At 42.3% G+C, this 22,526-nt stretch overlaps 1 protein-coding gene and 1 non-coding gene across 2 annotated transcripts in view; both read right to left on the minus strand.

Moving 5' to 3' along the window:
- Nucleotides 1-22,526, minus strand: part of LOC123759902 (uncharacterized) — a 108,348-nt gene that overhangs the window by 16,441 nt on the left and 69,381 nt on the right.
- Nucleotides 7,985-8,056, minus strand: TRNAE-UUC (transfer RNA glutamic acid (anticodon UUC)). Its single transcript has one exon. It is a non-coding gene; the product is annotated as a tRNA-Glu (tRNA).

The raw sequence follows: 22,526 nt of genomic DNA on the forward strand, positions 1-22,526 counted from the left end.
TGTGTGTGTGTGTGTGTGTGTGTGTGTGTGTGTGTGTGTGTGTGTGTGTGTGTGTGTGTGTGTGTGTGTGCTGGCAGCGTGACACAGCGTGGATCATCAGACACTTTTGGTAGGACGGGGCCCAGGAGGTGGAGCTCGGTGCTTGCTACATTGACTGTGTTAGGTATCATCAGGGAGACCCATCATCTCAAACATCCGGGCTACGCGTGCTGAGCCAAGATGACCATGACCTACTCACCCAGGGAGCTTCATCAGCTATTGTGTGTTGAGAACTCTCTACATCTTCACTCACACGCGCATAGTGGCTGCTGACCCCCCTCCCCTCCAACATCATCCCCCCTAACCCCAACCCCATTTTTGGGGGTTTCCCTTCACGGGGACAGGAAGCCTGTACTTAGGGTTATTGAGGTTACCCTAGGGCCACCTATGATGACCTTCCTCAGGATGCGAGCCACAACTATTGCTCAGCTACCAGGTACCTTCATACTGCTTACCTTCATACTGCTATGTCAACACAAACGTGAAAGGTGAACAGAGCTAGGTTCAAGGAAACGTGCCCAACCGTCTCTGTCCTACCAGGGGAAGCTAATCTGGGTCCCTGTGAGCCGGGGACCACCACAGCGGATTGGAGATGAGGAAGCGATGTATTTATCATGTTTCCAACAACCTAACAAGTCCCACTTTTACGACTTGTTAGCTTGTTAGGCTGAATTCGATATTTTAACGAATTCAGCTTCGACGAAATCGTTAAAAAATGCCAAGTATGTTACAATTAACGCGCCGTAATATTAACACTTACTAGGCATGAGCTTCGATAGGCTCGGTACATGAGTCTGAACGTTTCTGGCTCAGGGGAAGACAGTTGCATTTGTTACGGAGTGTTCCAATCGGGAGGTCACGCTGCTGAGCCTCTCACGGATCAGTGTTGCCAACCAGCACTAATTGCCATGACTCCCCCCCCCTCCCCCTGGTGGCTCCAGTGACGTCATCTCCAGCATGGAAATTACCAGTGTTTTGATGAAATTCTAGAGCGAGTCTCGCGTATACGTGTCCGCTCCCACTCGTGTGGGTCCCCAGAAAACTTGTAAGGTTCTACCAACAAGGTATTGAATGAAAGAAACATACTTGGCTATCAGAACTTGCATATCATGGTCTGAGAGGGAGTGAGGTTTAGCTCGTTATGTCCCGCCGACTATTCGACTATTCTTGTTGTATCTGTGGCGTTAATTGTAATTTAACCGTTCGAATTCTTTGGCTGCCGTTCGAATTCTTTGTCGAATCTGGCCTTCAAATTCCGGATGGAGATGGATGGCTTCCACAACTTCTTTCGGTTCATTCCACTTGTTAATCACCAGTACTGGGTACAAATACCTAGTGGTTCAAGTACCAAGTACTGGGTCAATTGCATTCAGTATCTTGTATGTTGTGATGATATCGCCTTTGTTTCTCCTATCGTCCAGGATGGTGAGATTTAGTTCCATTAGCCTATCCACATAACTTCCCTCTCTCCTCACCCAGGCACCAATATTAATCATTCTTGTAAATACTATATTTTTAAATATTGATATTTTATATATATATATATATATATATATATATATATATATATATATATATATATATATATATATATATATATATATATATATTATATATATATATATATATATATATATATATAATATATATATATAATATATATATATATATATATAATATATATATATATAATATATATATATATAATATATATATATATATATATATATATATATATATATATATATATATATATATATATATTCAATCTCACCTTGAAAACGTGGGTGTTGAGATTAAATAAAAAAGAAAACCACTTGGTAATATATGGCGTCACGTAACTTGGCCGCCATACTGGTGGCCAAGATGGCGGTGGTTGTCAAGAGGGCAAGAGAGAATAAAGGTCCGTCAACACAGCCTTTAAGGGAGTGTCTGAAGATGCCAGTCATCATGTGAAACCTCACCAGGAGAATACCGAGTGACTGCCGCAACGTGCTGGAATATTACTAATTATTAATATTAATTCTTCTCACACCGGCTATCCAGGATGAGGAAGAAGATGTGACAGAGGAGAACATATGAGAAAAAAAAAGGAAAGGAGATAAAAGGAAGACATTAATACAACGGGACCATTTCGACAACAAGAAGGGAAAGTGTTCCCTTCTTGTTGGAGAAGCTAATTTCCAGGATAAAGTTACTGCGGAGTGCCTTATGCCAGGGAGGGTGGCCGGAGAGGCGTTACACACATACACACACACACACACACACACACACACACACACACACACACACACACACACACACACACACACACACGGAAGACGGGACACCACGAGCGTAGCTCTCATCCTGTAACTACACTTAGGTAATTACACACACACACCACAATAATTAACGGATATATTATAACCGTAATGGACATTTCAGTGGAGCATAATAAACAATGCAGAGAGTATTGTTGTCAACAGCACGTGGATCAGGTGATTATAATAACCCGGGTAGTTGACATGCCTGTTACGGGGGGGGGGGGGGGCCATCAGCATACAATAGGAAGTGTTTTTTAAGTGTTACTCAAGGTTGCCCCCTCCCCCCCTCCCCCCCTCCCCCCCCCCTCCGTCTCCCACCTTCCAGGGGTGCTCATTAGCATGTCCTGAGCTTGAGCAGAATGTGGTGTATCTGTTGTGATACAAGCCAAATACACGCAGACATGCACACTTTTACCAAGAGCCAGAGCTCAACCCCCGCAAACACAACTAGGCGAGTACAACTAGGTGAGTACTTAGCGAAGCTGGTTCCCTCATATACATTCTTGTAAAGACTGATGAAAGTAATCAGAATATAAGAGTGCAGAATGCCCCAGTAGAACCTGAAAAAAAATTAAGAGTTCTGATGCGAAAAAAGGGTTACTTGATTTAATTCAAGCACTCCAAGATTTAATCTTCGTGCATTTGACTACTGTTTATGAACTGAGCCGAGTGATTACAATGAGTGAACCTTTATCTTAAACACACAGTATTCTCATGTCATTCATGTATGTTATTTTACACCCAGACTTTAAAATAGAAGCCCGTCCTCAAGTTAGTTCGTAAATTAAAGAACCGAGTACACAGTACATTATGGAACTATTTATGTAACCTAACATGGTATTATGTAACCTAACATGGTTAGGACATAACCTGTCCTAACCAATCATAACCAAACAAAACCTAACCTAACTGCTTAGTTTGTTAACCAATATCTGGAAGTGCTCTGAAGCCCTAATTAAACATAATGCGTTTTGAAACTATCAAGACAATGAAAAACTAAACCTGAACTAAAACTAACAAACCTGAACTAACAAAAACTAAGTGATTACCCCACAGGCACACACACACCCATTGAAAACGGATTGGATTTGTGAGTGCATGACGAGCGCCACAGGGTGATTGGGGTGGACTTCAGTGCCCCTCTTTAAGACGCCCCGGCTCCTATTCCAATCCCAGACGCTCCTATTAAGTATGAAATGTAGGCTTAATTGTCCATTGAGTGGTCAAACTAATTGTATGGCTGTTATCGACGTTCATTCAATGTCGATAACGTTGGTGATGTTTCTTGATGCTTCAGCTTCATTCCGATAAGCTCAGAGACATTAGGGTCATGGGTTAAAAATCCACTCAAGTTCTAGAATGATCTGGGTCATAAACTTACTATGGAAACGAAGTACTCAAAAGCAAAAAGAAATTCGATTCCAGCTCCTCAGCATTACGATGCAGCGAAAAAATGATGGCTGCCTCCTAGTATATTATATTATATTATATTATATTATATATATATATATATATATATATATATATATATATATATATATATATATATATATATATATAATATATATACTATATATAAAATGATGTAATCCAACTCTTCACAATATTTCTTCGGATATCACGTAAAACGACACTTAAGTTTCCTTCTGTACGTTATCTTAGCTGCGAGAGCGTGTAGGCACGCTAAGTACCACCACACGGATGTATATATATATATTTTTCCATTTTAGTTTCTAAAAATAATAAAAATGTTATATTTTGAATAGCAGGTTTTCGTGAAAGTTTTACAATTCTGTGTTTGCAGCATAATTCTCACGTCTCCACATCTCCATTAACGAGGCGGAGTTGCTGAACCAATGGCCAACTTTCACATTCGGTAACATCAAAGAGCCTCCACAATAACAAACTGATGTTCAGCGACCAGTGTATGTCTAGCTTCAGATATGCGACACCACCACAATAGGTACTTGTGTAAAGGAGGAAATGTATATGTTTATCTCTCAGAATGTTTGGTAATATGTTTATAGTTTGTGATGTGTGTCTATGTATGTATTAACACGATGTACTGAACGGGGTGAGAATAGCTTGAGTTACCTCACCCCTTTGTGTGTATTTTATCTCAATAAACTTATTTCAATTTCAATTCAACCACAATAGTGAGCAGTGGCTTAGCAGTGTGACGTAACCACCTCACGCGCGTGTGAAAGAAGCCAATGTCACGCACACTATACGGGCTTCTATGGTACGCAAGTCTATGGGCCAGAGGATGGTTATCTTGAGGTTATCTTGAGATGATTTCGGGGCTTAACGTCCCTGCTTCCCGGTCCTTCGACCAGGCCTCCTTTTTGTTACACACCCGCAGGAAGCAGCTCGTAGCAGCTGTCTAACTCCCAGGTACCTATTTACTGCTAGGTGAATCGGCGCACCAGGGTGAAAGAAGCCTTGTCCATTGTGTTTCCGCCTCCACCGGGGGGATCGAACCCAGAACCTCAGGACTACGAATTCGAAGCGCTGTCCACTCAGCTCTCAGGCCCCAATGACGCCTCAGGTTGTCATTGAGTTTCGTAAAATATGACTGAGTGTGTGTGACGCCATATGAATATATGTTAAAGGTACTGGCGTAATGCCACGAAGCGACTAGAAGACGAAGAAGAGAATAAGATAAAGAATAATAATTAAATGGTAAAGAAAACGAAGAAAGTGCCGTCCTCGGATGTGACGGGGGAATGTTTGTGTATTGTGGGGTGATGGTGGGTACCTGTGTACCCTCCAGCGGGGTGATGGTGGGCACCTGTGTACCCTCCAGCGGGGTGATGGTGGGCACCAGTGTACCCTCCAGGACTCGTCTGCTAGGATGGCCTTCCACAGGAGTCGCCTCCACGATACGGACACACTGCCTGCTGGCAGCTTCCCATCGCCTCCCCCCTTTTTCGTTTGCAACACAATAATAAGGTTGAAAAGGCAAGGGGGGAAATTACCAGGAATAAGCGCTAAATTCATATAACTATATAACATTCGGAAGGTCACTGATGGCGTAGTGGGGGTTCGAGTCCAACCCACGGAGTGATCTAATCGGGCACCAATCAATACCCAACAGTAATTGGGTACCTGTGATTGGTGACCCGGGTCGTGTTTTAGGGATAACAGGTGAGTGAGGCGCACTATGGGACGGCGCAGCTCCAACACCAGTCAAACAGTCGTCTGTTCGTATTAAATAAAAGGGATACGAGGGGAGAGAGAAGGGATACGAGGGGAGAGAGAAGGGATACGAGGGGAGAGAGAAGGAAGGAAGTAAGGGAGGAAGTGCAATCGGCGGACTCAGTTTGGTTTCTACTGCCAACATTACAAGTAGCTGTTCTATCGACCAGTCCATTGCATGGCCAATAAGACTGGTCAATTACTGATCACAATTCCTGTTCAGAACTACGAATTATTATTATTATTAATTACTCTGCTGTATATATTTTCATCAAGTGATTCTTCCAACCCTACAGGAAGACCTGGGGGTTGAAGACTCCTCTTCCCCCCCCCCCTACACTTCCTTCTCTGGTTGACGTGTCCACTTTTACTGTCCTTGTCGATTTGTTTTGTCGCGTGTTGTTCTTCCTTGTCTTTGTTTTCTTCTTCTTACTCAAGACAACAATTACCTTGGGAGGGTGGTGCTGTGGGAGGAGTCCTTCAGATGGGGGGTGTGGGGGGGGTATGGTGGGGCGAAGGGGTAGTTTGTGAAGGGGGATTACCGCTGTGTGTGTGTGTGTGTGTGAGTGTGTGAGTGTGTGTGAGTGTGTGTGTGAGTGTGTGTGTGTGTGTGTGTGTGTTGTGGTAGGAGCGTGTTTGTGTAAGACTGGACATATTAAAAGACAATAATTCATGGAGAAACTTATTCAGGCACTACGGCATTGTAGTGAAGATGAAGAAAGATCCAATATATATGTACAAGTTTATTAAACCCCAAATTTTGAGATGACACCTACAACCTTTCCCACGGTGTTGTATATACAATGTTCTGACTGTATATATACACCATCTTGAGAAAAACTGAACTGAACATAAACTGGATCTTTCCTTCACCTTTACAATAATTCATGCTAATATTAGAGGAAACATCATTCCCATACACATGTAATAAGTTTGATTTTGAGCGACCAGACGCACACCCTTTAAGTGTCAGCATGATCCGTGGGAATGTTGTTTTAGATTTAGATACTCAGAACGAAGTGTCCGTGTAGCACGGGCTATGGTGAGCCCGTAAATGAGCCATGGGAATTAAGAACCTTTGGGGGCAGGTTTATAATGCTGGAACTGTGAGGACAGCCAGCGCAGGGTATCATTATACACTCAAAAGTGCCCGAAATGTTATGCGTACTAGTGGCTTTAGGTATTGTATGTACTATATCTTTAAATCCATCATTACGTAAGTAACTCAATGGATGTACCTTTACCTGAATAAAAAAAAATCTAAAATCTAAATAAGAAAACTAGCACTGTATATTTGTTATAAAACAAATCCACATCGATTAAGGCAGCGTCTGGGATGCTCTCGGACGCAGGTTCGAATCCTCGTCACGGCCCTTGTGGATTTGTTCATTTGATGCATCACGCTATTGTGATTTGTGTGTGTAACGTAGCCCACATCTTTGGACTCTCCAGACACGTTCTTATTTATTTATTTGTTTACATACAAGAAGATACATTGGGTTTATGAGAATACATACAGCATAGCGTGTCTTGTCATGGCACTGTGCACAGCTGTTTTGTTAGCGCCCACATGAAAATGTTGACATTTTAGTAAATATCATTTTTATTTATATGAAATACACTAGCAACATGATACAGTGAAGTATCCATAGGTATTCGTCAGGCAATTTATATAAGGCCACTAATACGCAGAGAGCTTCGGGAATATATACTTTAAAAATAAGGTGTATTACACTCATTAACTGACGAGCCGTGAGCAGGAATATAAAGCGAGGTTCACAAGAGCTTGAAATTAACATTCGTCGCAGGTGACAAACTTCCAACCCTATTATAATAGTTTCCCACCCATATAAAATCATTTTCTTTGGTTTTTGTAGGTTTTCTTTTCTTTTGTTTATGGTTAACTTAAAAAAATATACTTCTATTATTTGTGAGTGCTTTAAGTCTAACACGTCACAATGTACCTTGAATCACACGTAAATGATAAAATACTACATTTGGGAATAAAATAAATTGTGTAAGTTCTGCACCCCAGAATTAAAACTAAATTAATTAGTGTTCTGCAAAGTGATCTATCATTTGTCAGTGTTGGGTGTTCGAGTACGGGAAAAGTGGAGCAGCGTGGGCGAGGCTGCGCTCATCTCTACTTTCTCCCGTTGATGATTTTCACCAACTTCTTTTAATAAATGTTGCTCTGTGTGTGTGTGTGTGTGTGTGTGTGTGTGTGTGTGTGTGTGTGTGTGTGTGTGTGTGTGTGTGTATACTCACCTAATTGTGCTTGAGGGGGTTGAGCTCTGGCTCTTTGGTCCCGCCTCTCAACTGTCAATCAACTGATGTACAGATTCCCGAGTCTACTGGGCTCTATCATATCTACATTTGAAACTGTGTATGTATTGTGTGTGTGCGTGTGTGTGTATGCCTCCACCACATCACTAAAACTATTCCCATGCCGGGAATCGAACCCGGGCCTCCTGGGTGAAAGCCAGGTATCCTAGCCACTAGACCACATGGGACTACCTATATACAATTCACTATGCAAATACATAGAAATGTAAACACTAGCTGCTGAAATTTTAATATTCTTAAAAACTTAAGACAACCCAGAATCAAGAATCATCTTGCTGTGTAATTATAATGTAGAAAACCTTCACTGTACAACTGTGGATAACACACAGGTAACCAAGAGTCCGAGAAAGCACAACGAATGAACAAGTCACAGGAAGGAGAACAAATGAACAAAACTCAGGACGCAGAAAACATTAAATCCCAGAACGCACAAATGAACACATTCCAGAAAGCACAACAAATGAACGAGTCGCAGGAAGTAGAACAAACGAACAAGGTCACATGAAGCAGAACAAATGAACACTCACATAATAACAATCCCTGAACAATCTGAAAATGTGCCATAAATCAAGTAGATCAACTAATCAGACGACAAACACACATGGGACATTATTTTCACATTGAGAGAAATATTTGGACAAATAAGTTTTAAATTAATTTTTCTCGTACCAAAACCTAATTATAATATTATATTATATATATATATATATATATATATATATATATATATATATATATATATATATATATATATATATATATATAAACTGAAAACTCACACACCAGAAGTGACTCGAACCCATACTGCCAGAAGCAATGCATCTGATGTACAGGAATGAGGTGATTTGATAAAATACCATGCCCAAGATTACCAACAGAGTGCCGGCGGGGGGATGGGGAATTAGCCTCGGCTACTATCCTCTTTTGTCCGGTCGTGTTGATCGAGTGGTTAAGGGATCCTGTACATCAGATGCATTGCTTCTGGCAGTATGTGTTCGAGTCACTTCTGGGGTGTGAGTTTTCAGTTGCATATATGCCTGGAGACCGTTCAGGCTTGTTCGCATTTGTGTTCCTCACGTGTGCCCCAAAGAATGAGGTGATTTGATAAAATACCATGCCCAAGATTACCACCAGAGAGCCATACCAACAGCAGTAAATAAGTACCCGGGAGTTAGGCGACTGTTGTGGGTTGCATCCAGGGGAAGGTCAGTAGTACGACCTGACCTCCATACAAGCAGGCTTTCTGTCCCCGAAAATAGGAACTATACAGCGTTATGTATATCTGCTTCTCTGTGTATAGATACTCGAGTTTACTTCAGTCCAGAGCAGTCCATAGTTGATGACTAAAGTAAACTAGCAGGTTGGTCAGTAGGGTAATGTAGTGGCCTTAATAACCCTCCAGAGGCTGATAGTCTTGGGAGACTTCTCATTCATAACGACTGAATTTTGTAACTAGCTCATCAAGATTGTAACTTGCTTAGCTAAATGAATTATAGGGTTCAGTCCCTGAGCCCATTATGTGCCTCTGTAACCCTTTCCACTACCGCCCACAAGATGGGTATGGGGTGCATAAGAAATGAACTAAACTAAAAAAAAATATAACGACTAGATTTGGAGGAGGATTGTTCACGCGTGTCGTGACCGCTGTAACGTGACTAGGGCGGCATATATACATAATGTATATATGCCGCTCAAGTCTCTTCATGTGTACCAAAATGAATGCATTAATTATGCCACCTATTATTCTTAAGCCCCTCCCCCCCTGTAAACAATCTCAAGGTTCCCATTTTCTCTCATCCTTCACGTTTTCTGTGAAACGCTTAAAAAACACTTTCAAAGAATTACAGAGGTCATTTAAGACGGAATACATCACTCGTTACATACAAACATTAATGACTGTTTTAAGATGTGGTGGCGCTGTGCTCTGCCCCGCACGTGTAGGATGTCGCAAGAGGATCATTGATAATTTGAGTCGTAATGGTGAGGAAGGTGAGTGTATGGGAATGGGGAAGGTGTTAGCCATTATAAATACCATTGGTCATAGTTCACACAACACCAGGTGGCCTCACGCGCCACCACCTTCACCAACCCTTCACACAAAATCAGAGACGAGAGAATCCAATTTGGAGTTTTCATAAAATTCTGCATTTATATTAAGCCCTGGAAACAGGGTGGCAGACAAGTTGAATATATGAGAGAGAGAGAGAGAGAGAGAGAGAGAGAGAGAGAGAGAGAGAGAGAGAGAGAGAGAGAGAGAGAGAGAGAGAGAGAGAGAGAGAGAGAGAGAGAGAGAGGAGGGTAGGTAGGTATGACCTCTAGTATGAGTCAAGAGCCTCGCTGAAGCGACCCCGGCTTGTGTTTTTACCATCCCTGAGTGCTTATGGCAGTGAAGGGAGGAGGTGAAGGTAAGAGGAGGGGGAGGAGGCAGATGACACTAGTGAAGAAGGTTAGGTGGGAAAAGAAAGGCAGGCAGGGAGGGGGAAATAGAGGGAGGGGAAAACCTTTTTGTTGGGGGGAGGGGAGCTGAGGGGTGAGGAAGGAACAGGTGAAGTAAAGTTGGAGACATTTGGGCTCCAGCATGTGTGTGTGTACTCACCTAGTTGTGTCTACAGGATCGAGCATCAACTCTTGGCTCCCGCCTTTCCAGCCATCGGTTGTTTACAGCAATGACTCCTGTCACATTTCCCTATCATATCTAGTTTTAAAATTATGAATAGTTTGCTTCCACAACCTGCTCCATAAGTGCATCCATTTTCCACTACTCTCACGCTAAAAGAAAACTTCCAAACATCTCTATGACTCATCTGAGTTTCAGTGTGTGTGTGTGTGTGTGTGTGTGTGTGTGTGTGTGTGTGTGTGTGTGTGTGTGTGTGTGTGTGTGTGTGTGTGTGTGTGTGTGGAACATAAGCCTGCACCTTTCACGAAGTTGCTTTAGCCAGTTTATAAAGTTCTCAAGTGTATTTCAACCTTATTCCTGTATTTTCAATGGTGAGCATTGATGAATGCTTTGCTATATATTCTTTATAGCGTCCTATACTATTATTCTTTTATTATAGGTGTTTTCTGGAAGAGTTCTGTGAGATGATCATATGTCGAAGAGGATGGACCTAACGGGACGGAGAAATGCCCCAGGGAGAGGGAGACATGCCCCAGGGGCAGGTAGAGATGCCCCAGTGGGAGAAAAATGCCCAAGGGAGAGGCGGCCACGAGTGAAGAATATATAGCCCTGGGGGATGAGAAGGGCGGACCTCTGGAAAGGGAGTCCATTGGAAAGCCACGTGGCCTTCCAATCCAGTAGTTCCCCCTCCTTCATTTCTGGGTTAATTACGATACAAAATAGCTAGTGTGTGTGTGTGTGTGTGTGTGTGTGTGTGTGTGTGTGTGTGTGTGTGTGTGTGTGTGTGTGTGTGTGTGTGTGTGTGTGTGTGTGTGTGTGTGTGAGACGCCAGGATGCGCGAGGCAGCCATCTTGGGTTGCGCGCGCATTCTCACGGTCTTCCCACCTCCACATATGCGTTTAACGAGCACCTGAGGTACACACAGCAATGTGCTGCTCTTCTATATGAGGGATTACACAGTACAGGTCAAAGAGTCAGTTACGAGTTTACCTAACTGAAGGAATGAGCTTACTGGCCTCCTGACAGGATCAAGTAATTGGTCTCGGGCAGTGTTGGAGATGCTGAACTTCTCATGATTTTAATGTAGAAAGCTGTGTATAATTGTTAAAAAAATCCGATTACAACCCATGTGCATGCTACAACCCATTCTCCAAACATGATAGTTCTCGTAGCAACTATTGGTCCAGGGTACAAAAATGACCGTGTACCAAAGAAAGTTCGAGTTCTGTACATTTGCAAATATACCAATTGGCATTTTTGTGAGGCTCTACTTTTCATAATACGTTGCATTCAGTACGATGGTTACCAACACACGCCATAACATCGAGTTAGTTGAGAGCTCACCCAACCAAACCGCAGCCATGCTCTCTTCAGCTTAACCCTGCTCTGGGGGTTCAAGAGCAGGAACCCCCTTAGAAAACGGGTATTTGGCGGGAACAATTGAAGGAGCACGGGTACGACCCCGCAGAGAACGGGGTCAGGTACACGCAACAAGGGGGTGACTATTTCACTGCCAAGCCACTTGACACCTACGAACAAGAGAGGCATCGCTCTCATGAACCTCCCATTACGACTCACCTTGATGCTTCGCTCCCAGGGTTGTCTGTAAGTTTAATGCAAGACTAAAGGGAGGCTGAGGAGGCCAGGAAAGAATGATAGTGGCAGTGAATACCAGCAGTATCCTCAGTGCCCGAAACGCTTTGCGTAATAGTGACTTTAGGCATTGTATGTACCAGCTCTATCTATAAACCTAGCAATTTTTGTAAAAATCTCTTGTATGTATGTACCTTACCTGAATAAACATTTATTTATTTATTTATTTATTTATTTATTTATTTACTTTAGTAAGACTTAATCGAAATCCTCAGATTAGGCAAAACTGTAATTAATTTTGTCAATAAAGATGTTAATAATAATAATAAGTGACGGATGATGAAAATGATGAATATTTTTTGTCAGTTACAATGCTAATCAGCGTATATACCTCCATTAACAGGTCTATAGAACTTAATAGATAAGATGATAGTGAAGTTAAGCCCCTCAACCTCTGAAGTAGATTTAAGTGGGTTTACAAGTTCAAGATATGATAAACACAAAAATTTGGTGTTTAGAAGAATGTGGGAAGGGGGGGAGGAGACTGGGATAGGGACAGATGGAAGGGGGAGAAGACGAGGACCGAAAGTGTAGGAAAGAGGAAGGACGGTGAGGAGAGAAGGAACGGATGCGAGTTGTGGAGGGAGGAGGGATGGAAAGGAAGGGTTAGGATGTGCTGGAAGAGAGGAGGGGGTTGGAGTGAGGGGGGGGCCGAGAGGTAACGAACAATGGGTGACGAAAGGAAGAATTACATACATTTATATGCTATTAACAGCTTTCAAAGACACGGAGTTGTGCCTGTGGTTCTTACTGGCACTAGGGGTCAAGAACACACACACGCACGCACGCACGCGCACACGCACACACACACACACACACACACACACACACACACACACACAGTACTTTCAAAGCGTTATATGACAAAGAGTGCTGGGAAGACGGGACACCACGAGCCTAGCTCTCATCCTGTAACTACACTTAGGTAATTACACACACACACACACACACACACACACACACACACACACACACACACACACACACACACACACACACACTCAATGTTTGCTGATGATTCAAAAATTATGAGAAGAATCAAGACAGATGAAGATAGACAGAGACTACAAGATGACCTGGACAAACTGGAGGAATGGTCTAGGAAATGGCTGCTAAAGTTCAACTCAAGAAAGTGTAAAGTAATGAAATTAAGCGAAGGGAGCAGAAGGCTGAACACAAGGTACCATCTGGGAGGTGAAATCCTCCAAGAGTCAAATAGAGAGAAAGATCTGGCTGTTGATCTGGTGATCTGAACACAACATCTTTGAAAAGCTTGAAAAATATAAGCAAATATATGAGATACTTGAAGTAATGAAACAAATAACATGTAATAAATAATTTTATATATACAATTTATATACAATTTATATACAATTATACAATTTTATATATACAAATAACATCTGCCCGAAACGCTTTGCGTAATAGTGGCTTTAGGCATTGTATGTACTAGCTCTATCTATAAAGCCAACAAACTTTGTAAAATCTCTTTATGTATGTACCTTTACCTAAATAAAAATTATTATTATTATTATTATAAAAGGAGGAACATTTATAAAAGCCTTTCCCATAGAAAACGGGACTCGACCAAGACTGTGCCAGTCACGTTCTGCGACTGGAGGAGGACAATACAATTCGTCTGGTCAAGAATGGTACAGTCAACGTACGTTTTATATATATTTTTAAAGCCCAGTGCTGGTTTATATCTAAATCACTGTGTCACGGTGAATGATCTGTCAATATTTAATTTATTTGTTTTTGAAATTTTGCACAGATGAGAATCGTTTGGAGTGCGTTGAGCGTTAGTTCCTTTGTGTAGGAATGGGAATTGACAACTTTTTATTCTTTCAATTGAGGTCAATGACTTTAACGCAAGAAAAAAAACTATTATTCCCCTACACTGTTCGCTGATTATGACTTATAATAAAGTAAATATAAATGGTGATGATAATGATTGATTATACATGAATATTGATTTATGAGCTTTAATAAAACAATAACAAAAAATTAGGAACAGTCAAACGAACCTTTGACTTGAAGAAAAAGAAAGTGGTTATTTAGCTGTACAAGTCCCTGGTGCTAGGTACACTTGGAACACTGTATCCAAGCAGGCTACAAAAAGAACATGTCTGCTTTGGTGAAAATTAAGCAAGTCCCAGCTGTGTCTGGGTACAAGTGACTGGATGAACAACCCAGCGGGTTTTCTTCCTATTGGGGAGTGTTGTACATGCTGCTACGGCGGTGTGTCCACTCACAAGATGAGTGGCGCTGCCCAATAAACTCGGCCCTCGGGGCAAAATTTAAATTTAGATTTCAACACAGAACGACAAAACAACCATCCCAAAACAAAGTCAACTCTCATACCAGAACTCTTGGGAGCCTTGGGACTAAGAACACAACAAACCAGACACGATAGGGCTGATCTTATTAATACATTTAAAGCACAAATGAACGAGTTGGAAGTTATTAGTTCAGACCACTGCTTTAGAAGGTCTAATTTACAGCATACGAAGATTAGCAGCTGCAAGTGCAAGCTAGGGGAATAAACCCATGGCATCACCTGGCCACCAAACCAGTAAATGAGGTGATTTACCTCATTCAGGTGAAAAAAATCCTCAGAAATAATGGAGGACATTTAACAAGCCGCCGGTTTCCTGTCCCCGTCGAGGCCACTAGATATGGTGGTCCTCTGGTAAATGATTATGATAAATATATAATAGATATAATTTATGTAATATGTTATACATAATGTATAAATTATAGACCAACAAATTCCCATTAAAACAGTTTTGACAATGGCTGCTTTTTTGTTGAAAGTCATGTCTTTACACGTTTCTAAAACCCATAACAAAACAATAGTCTGAAAGCATAAAAATATTATCAGACTAGCCGTTAAGTGACTTGAAACACCACCACTATGTTGATCTTTCCCCGCAGACAATACACGCCAGTGTTAGACCACCACAGCCCAGAGCAACACGCCTGTGTTGAGCGTCAATACTCTCAGTGTTACTCCACGGCTGGTGTTACCCTAGCGATAAAGGCCTTCACGCTCGCTTGCCTTTCTGACTAGTTTTCTGGTGCATAGGTACAGCGTGCGGCTAATAGATGGCGCGCGCGTTTGTTTACCGGGTTAAAGGGGGGGCGTGTACTCACCTAATTGTTCTTGTATTATCCTGTGTTGTGAGGATTACTCCCTTTACTTATTCCTCGTAAAAACAGACCTATCACAGCTCTCTAGTCTGGAGACACAACTTTGACATTCCCAGCTTTGTTCGTTGCGTGTTTGACGAGAGATTTACAGTCTCCGTGGTGTAGTGGTAAGACACTCGCCTGGCGTTCCGCGAGCGCTATGTCATGGGTTCGTATCCTGGCCGGGGAGGATTTACTGGGCGCAAATCCTTAACTGTAGCCTCTGTTTAACGCAACAGTAAAATGTGTACTTGGATGAAAAAACGATTCTTCGCGGCAGGGGATCGTATTCCAGGGACCATAGGATTAAGGACCTGCCCGAAACGCTACACGTACTAGTGGCTGTACAAGAATGTAACAACTCTTGTATATATCTAAACAAAAAAAAAAGATGAGCGTGGATGCTACATCTCCAGGATATACATGGGGTGTTAGGCCCTGAATAATTATTTACTGTTATTTCTAAAATGCAGCGGGGAAGGGGGGGGGGGAGTTGTCTATCTGGAAATATGTAGTCTGTCTATCCTTCTGTCTTGTTTTATTGTCGTCTATTTGTCGTATAACTCTTGTACGTTTGTTAGGCATCAACTCCCTTCCCTAAAGCTCTATTGCTGCTATTTTTACAAACGTAATTGTGCTTAAATGTTTTTTTCTAAGCTTATCCTAATTATTAATTTTATAATTGTATAGCAGATGTTTAACAGACGCAAGTCTGTAGTTTAGCGGGACTCGTCTAGTCTCCTTTCTTGTATATTGGTACCACATTTACTGTCTTCCAGCTGTTAGGCAACTCTAGCAAGTGAATAATTAAATATCAATACCAGATGTATGCTCACGCCCTGTACAGCAGCTTATTTCAACATCCATTGTGTGAGTGTGTGTGTGGAGGAGTGTGTGTGTGGGGGAGTGTGTGTGTGGGGGAGTGTGTGTGTGAGGGAGTGTGAGTGTGGGGGGGGGATAGGGGGTTGGCATGAGGGCCTGGCACCCAGCACCTCGGAGGCTGGTATTGGCTGAAAGAAGGAAAGCCTGGTGCTTAATCAGGCCATATTTGTTGTTCGTGCTTGAAGGTGCCGTCAGCTAGTGCGTCTGACTCCTCCAATACACCAGCGACACCAGATTATCTTGCTATAAAAAAGGTGAATTGTCAGTTCTTAAGACATTCCTGTGTATTACCAGCCCTTGACAGACTGGTCTTTAAACAACAATAATCACTGCCCTTTCATCATCGTCGAAGCACACACACTCCAACACTGAGCAACACAATCAGTACACCCTCCCTCCCTCCTCCTACTCCAGCCTACAGCTGGTTGACATTTACACCCGCAGAGCACCAGACCAAATGTAGAGAGCAAGCACATGTGTGCGTGTGGCAGCTGCCACCTTGGTGTTGATGGAGTCGCTGGTGTGAAGGTCCAGCTCGCTGGGCGGGCCAAGTGTCACGGTAACGAACTCTATCGTACTTGATCTCTCCCACAGCATTACTTTCCCACTCTCTCTCCCACAGCGTTACCTTCCCACTCTCTCTCCCACAGCGTTACCTTCCCACTCTCTCTCCCACACTCTCCCCCACAGCGTTACCTTCCCACACTCTCCCCCACAGCGTTACCTTCCCACTCTCTCTCCCACAGCGTTACCTTCCCACACTCCCTCCCACAGCGTTACCTTCCCACTCTCTCTCCCACAGCATTACCTTCCCACACTCTCCCCCACAGCGAGGTCCTCGTCTATATATCACGTGCATATTTGAGTCATTCACATATATATCCAGATGACCTATATATTACTCATGCGTATACTGGTGGAAGCCGTGTACACACGCACGCGCATGTACGCAGGAATGTCCGATGACAGCCGAGCGTGGACATCGATGTCACTAATGTACACGTGACTGTCCATTGGGTGTCATGCGTGCCTTGAATTTCCCGCATACAGGAAGTCTCGACCCAGAAACGCAAGACCGGCTCAGCGTGACAGCCTGGTGGTCACGCTTACCTCCCGACGACCATACTACAGCGCTCGGTGCTGGTAAAAGCCTCAGGGGCTATTCATGCCCGTGCCACCTCTTGGGTGGCTTAATTTTCATCAATCAAATCTGGTAAAACCCTGTATACCCCTTTCTTGCACTTCTTACACACACACATACACAAAATAATGGGCAGAGTTTCTTTCACCCTGATGCTCTTGTTACCATGCAGTAAATAGGTACCTGGGGAGTACCACATGACAGTTGTTACGGGCTGCTTCCTGGGTGTGTGTGAAAAAGTTAGTAACAGTTGATTGATTGACAGTTGAGAGGCGGGCCGAAAGAGCAGAGCTCAACCATCGCAAGCACAACTAGGTGAATACACACACACACACACACACACACACTTCTTGGTATTATGTTGCTGAGACTACAGATATACGCAGGATACTCAAATAGATATTTTTTTTTTTTTTTTTTTTGAGATATATACAAGAGTTGTTACATTCTTGTACAGCCACTAGTACGCGTAGCGTTTCGGGCAAGTCCTTAATTCTATGGTCCCTGGAATACGATCCCCTGCCGCGAAGAATCGTTTTTTCATCCAAGTACACATTTTACTGTTGCGTTAAACAGAGGCTACAGTTAAGGAATTGCGCCCAGTAATTCCTCCCCGGCCAGGATACGAACCCATGACATAGCGCTCGCGGAACGCCAGGCGAGTGTCTTACCACTACACCACGGAGACTGTAGATTATTAACATACTTCGGCAGAAATTGTGGTTTTTGTCTTATGGAACTACACTTACCTAGTGTGTTCAATAATTATACGCCTCTTGGAAGCACCCTTCATCCAGTCTTCATTTAAGAGGCAACATTATAACTCGAAGGATTAATTTATTAATAAATCCAGTACGCATGCCCTTCAGAATAATATAGTGTTTACTCAGATTAAAAGTCTTTTAACCAAGAAAGTACATGTAACAATAAGTGGGAATGAAACATCTCACATGAACAGAAGTCAACTGTTGCCCCCATAAAGAGTATATTTATTGATCTGTTATGAGTTGGCACCGTTAATCTGTCTGTATACATACCATGTATGTATACATACCATGTATGTACACCGATATTTCACTACCACTATTCACTACAACGTCACTATTTGTGACGCTGGTTACCGAAACATACAATAATCTCTCTTTATTAGTAGAGAGAACGGGTTGGGATTATAATGAAAGAAAATGACACAAATCAGGTCAATTAAGGTAAACTAAAATATTTTGGAAGGGGCAGGCGTAGCCCACCCAGAAAACCAACCTCAGTTTCTATTACATACTATTAGGTTCAGTACCCCCCCCCCCCTCCTTCCTCCTCCTCAAAATACAGGTGAGGAGGCTAATCACTGACCTTCCTATCATTAGTGATAACACGAGGAAAGAAAAAAAAAGGGAAAGCCGCGTGAGAAAACTTGGTTATGAATGCAAAATCATGTTAGAAAACGTAAAATTACAGTGAAAATGAATGACCGAAAGTGGGAAATCACGAAATGTCAGGACGCGCCCTCGTGCATCACGGGAAATTCGATAGAGAAATTCTTAAATTATAGTAATGCGGCCTGGTGTAGGACCGGGCCCCGGTGACGTTGAGACCCGAAATCATCTCAAGGCATGTGCTTATGTTCGGGTGAATTGGCGTATAATTATAAATACAGTACTTCGGAGACACAATGCAAGTATTTTCCCCAAAATACACCACAACTGCCATATAACTCTCCATATAGGCCTGAAGCTCAACAACAAACCACAATCCATATTTTGAGGGATTTTTTTTAACATACTTAAAGCCCTAGCCAGCACGTGACCGCATGGCACCAGGGAAGCACGAGGAAACATAATTTAATTAAAGCAAGTTAACATAATTTAATTAAAGCAAGTTAACCCTCGACCACATAAACATATGTTAAAGCATGGGCCTTAAATACAAGAAAGCGCGCGCAAACATCACGACTTTACAAAGCCAGTCTTATCTGGCAGTATGTCACGTGGTTTTTGTTGTTGTTGCTGTGGGAGGGGAGGGGGTGGGGGTAATGACGTAGCTATCGGTATGTACTCACCAAGTTGTGCTTGCAGGGGTTGAGCTCTGGCTCTTTGGTCCCGTCTCTCAACTGTCAATCAACTGGTGTACAGATACAGCCTATACTGGGCTCTATCATATCTACATTTGAAACTGTGTATGGAGTCCACTTCCACCACATCACTGCCTAATGCATTCCATCTGTTAACTACTCTGACACTGAAAAAGTTCTTTCTAGCGTCTCTGCGGCTCATTTGGGTACTCAGTTTCCACCTGTGTTCCCTTGTTCGTGCACCAGAGCTGACGGAGCTCTGGGGTCGTCATCTTTCGATTAGATTCCCGGTCGAGGCAGAAACAAATGGCCAATTTCTTTCACCTGATGCTCTGTTCACCTAGCAGTAAACAGGTCCCTGGATGCTAAACGGCTGCTGCGGGCTGCATCCTAGAGCATGTGTGTGAGAGTGACGGAGAAAAATTTGTAGTAGATATAATAGAAAAACTGGTCGGGATTCGGTTAGCTTTCGGTTAGCTAGCTGTTAGCTTAAAACTAACAGTTAGAAAGGCAGGGCCCAAGAGCTAACAGCCCCATCCTGTAAAGCTCAAATCGCAAACACACACACAAGTACACACACACGAGTCATTAAGACGTGAGAAAGCATTATTTTAATGTAGAATAAAAAAAAAATTACGAATAATACGAGAAGGAACCCGCTCCAGCCTGAACTTCAAGGTACGATAAATTTTGGCGGTTAGAAAGGTTGGGCCCAGGAGCAGAAGGTCAATCTTGCAAGCATACATCCAAGCACAAACAGGCAGACAAAACCAATATAGCATATTGTTATCTTATAGAGCTTATCTGAGAGAAAGACTTCAAGTGGCAACTCAACGAGGCGTGGGAACACTGTGATCTTAACTGTGGGGTCATGACCTCTCACCCGGCACTCTCACCTCTCACCCGGCACTCTCACCCGGCACTCTCACCTCTCACCCGGCTCTCTCCCCTGGCAGTCACCTCTCAAATCCCTGTCACCTTTACATACATGTAAATACACACACACACACACACACACAACACATTTATTCGTGCATAAACACAAACAGACATTTGTGGCCAGGCTGACACACACGACTTTCTGTTCGTTCGTGTTGATGAGCGGGATGCCAGGCTTTCTCTAGTGTGGAGGACACTCTTCCACTGGTCTGGAGAGGCAACAGGTGGTGGAGGACACTCTTCCACTGGTCTGGGAAGGGAACAGGCGGTGGAGGACACTCTTCCATTGGTCTGGAGAGGCAACAGGTGGTGGAGGACACTCTTCCACTGGTCTTCCTCGGCTACCATCCTCTTTTGTCCGGTCGTGTTGGTCGAGCGGTTAAGGGATCCTGTACGCCAGCAGAGTGCTCCTGGCAGTATGGGTTCGATTCACTTCTGGGGTGTGAGTTTTCAGTTATATTTTATATTATATATATATATATATATATATATATATATATATATATATATATATATATATATATATATATATATATATATATATATATGTCGTACCTAGTAGCCAGAACGCACTTCTCAGCCTACTATGCAAGGCCCGATTTGCCTAATAAGCCAAGTTTTCATGAAATAATGTTTTTTCGACTACCTAACCTACCTAACCTAACCTAACCTAACTTTTTCGGCTACCAAACCTAACCTATCCTATAAAGATAGGTTAGGTTAGGTTAGGTAGGGTTGGTTAGGTTCGGTCATATATCTATGTTAATTTTAACTACAATAAAAAAAAAATTGACCTCATACATAATGAAATGGGTAGCTTTATCATTTCATAAGAAAAAAATTAAAGAAAATATATTAATTCAAGAAAACTTGGCTTATTAGGCAAATCGGGCCCTGCATAGTAGGCTGAGAAGTGCGTTCTGGCTACTAGGTACGACATATATATATATATATATATATATATATATATATATATATATATATATATATATATATATATATGTCGTACCTAGTAGCCAGAACTCACTTCTCAGCCTATTATGCAAGGCCCGATTTGCCTAATAAGCCAAGTTTTCATGAATTAATTGTTTTTCGACTACCTAACCTACCTAACCTAACCTAACCTACCTTTTTGGGCTACCTAACCAAACCTAACCTATAAAGATAGGCTAGGTTAGGTTAGGTAGGGTTGGTTAGGTTCGGTCATATATCTACGTTAATTTTAACTCCAATAAAAAAAAATTGACCTCATACATAATGAAATGGGTAGCTTTATCATTTCATAAGAAAAAAATTAGAAAAAAATATATTAATTCATGAAAACTTGGCTTATTAGGCAAATCGGGCCCTGCATAGTAGGCCAAAAAGTGAGTTCTGGCTACTAGGTACGACATATATATATATATATATATATATATATATATATATATATATATATATATATATATATATATATATATATATATATATATATATACACCGTGTTCAGACGAGGAGTCACAATAACGTGGCTGAAATATGTTGACCAAACCACTGAAGAATGGTCCAGGACGGACAGAAACGTCGTCGTCCCTTCACTTTCTAGTATGTGTGTGTTTGGTCAACACACATATATATACAGTACCGTATTCGGCAGCGTAGAACAACACAAAATGAATGGAAACTTTAGGCATAGACGAGTCAATGGAATGTTAGAAATGCCTTTTTCAGCCAAAGAGTCGTGAATAAATGGAATGGATTGAAAGGAGATACAGTTGAAATTAGAATATAATTTTCAACATTAAGGTCAGAAATCAAAGCAACACACACACACCCGCCCGGATGATGATGCTGTTTTAGCAGCTACTGGGGACAAAAGGCTGCAAGCAGCACGGGCTATGGTGATCCCGTCGTACTCACCTGGCACAGATCTACCCCCGATCGGAGTTAGTGCTCGACCGTACAACTAGATTTAGTTGAATATAATATGACAAGTATGCACGCACGCGCGCGCACAAAAATTAGATATGTGCTCTTTGGTGAGGCGGGACCAAAGAGCCGCAGCTCAACCCCAGCAAGCACAACTAGGAGAGTACACACACACGCCACATAAAAAATAGCCAGGATGCGCAACATTGACGTAATTCAATGAATATTACAAAAAAA

Source organism: Procambarus clarkii, chromosome 16 (assembly GCF_040958095.1).
Source record: "Procambarus clarkii isolate CNS0578487 chromosome 16, FALCON_Pclarkii_2.0, whole genome shotgun sequence".
NCBI lineage: Eukaryota > Metazoa > Arthropoda > Malacostraca > Decapoda > Cambaridae > Procambarus > Procambarus clarkii.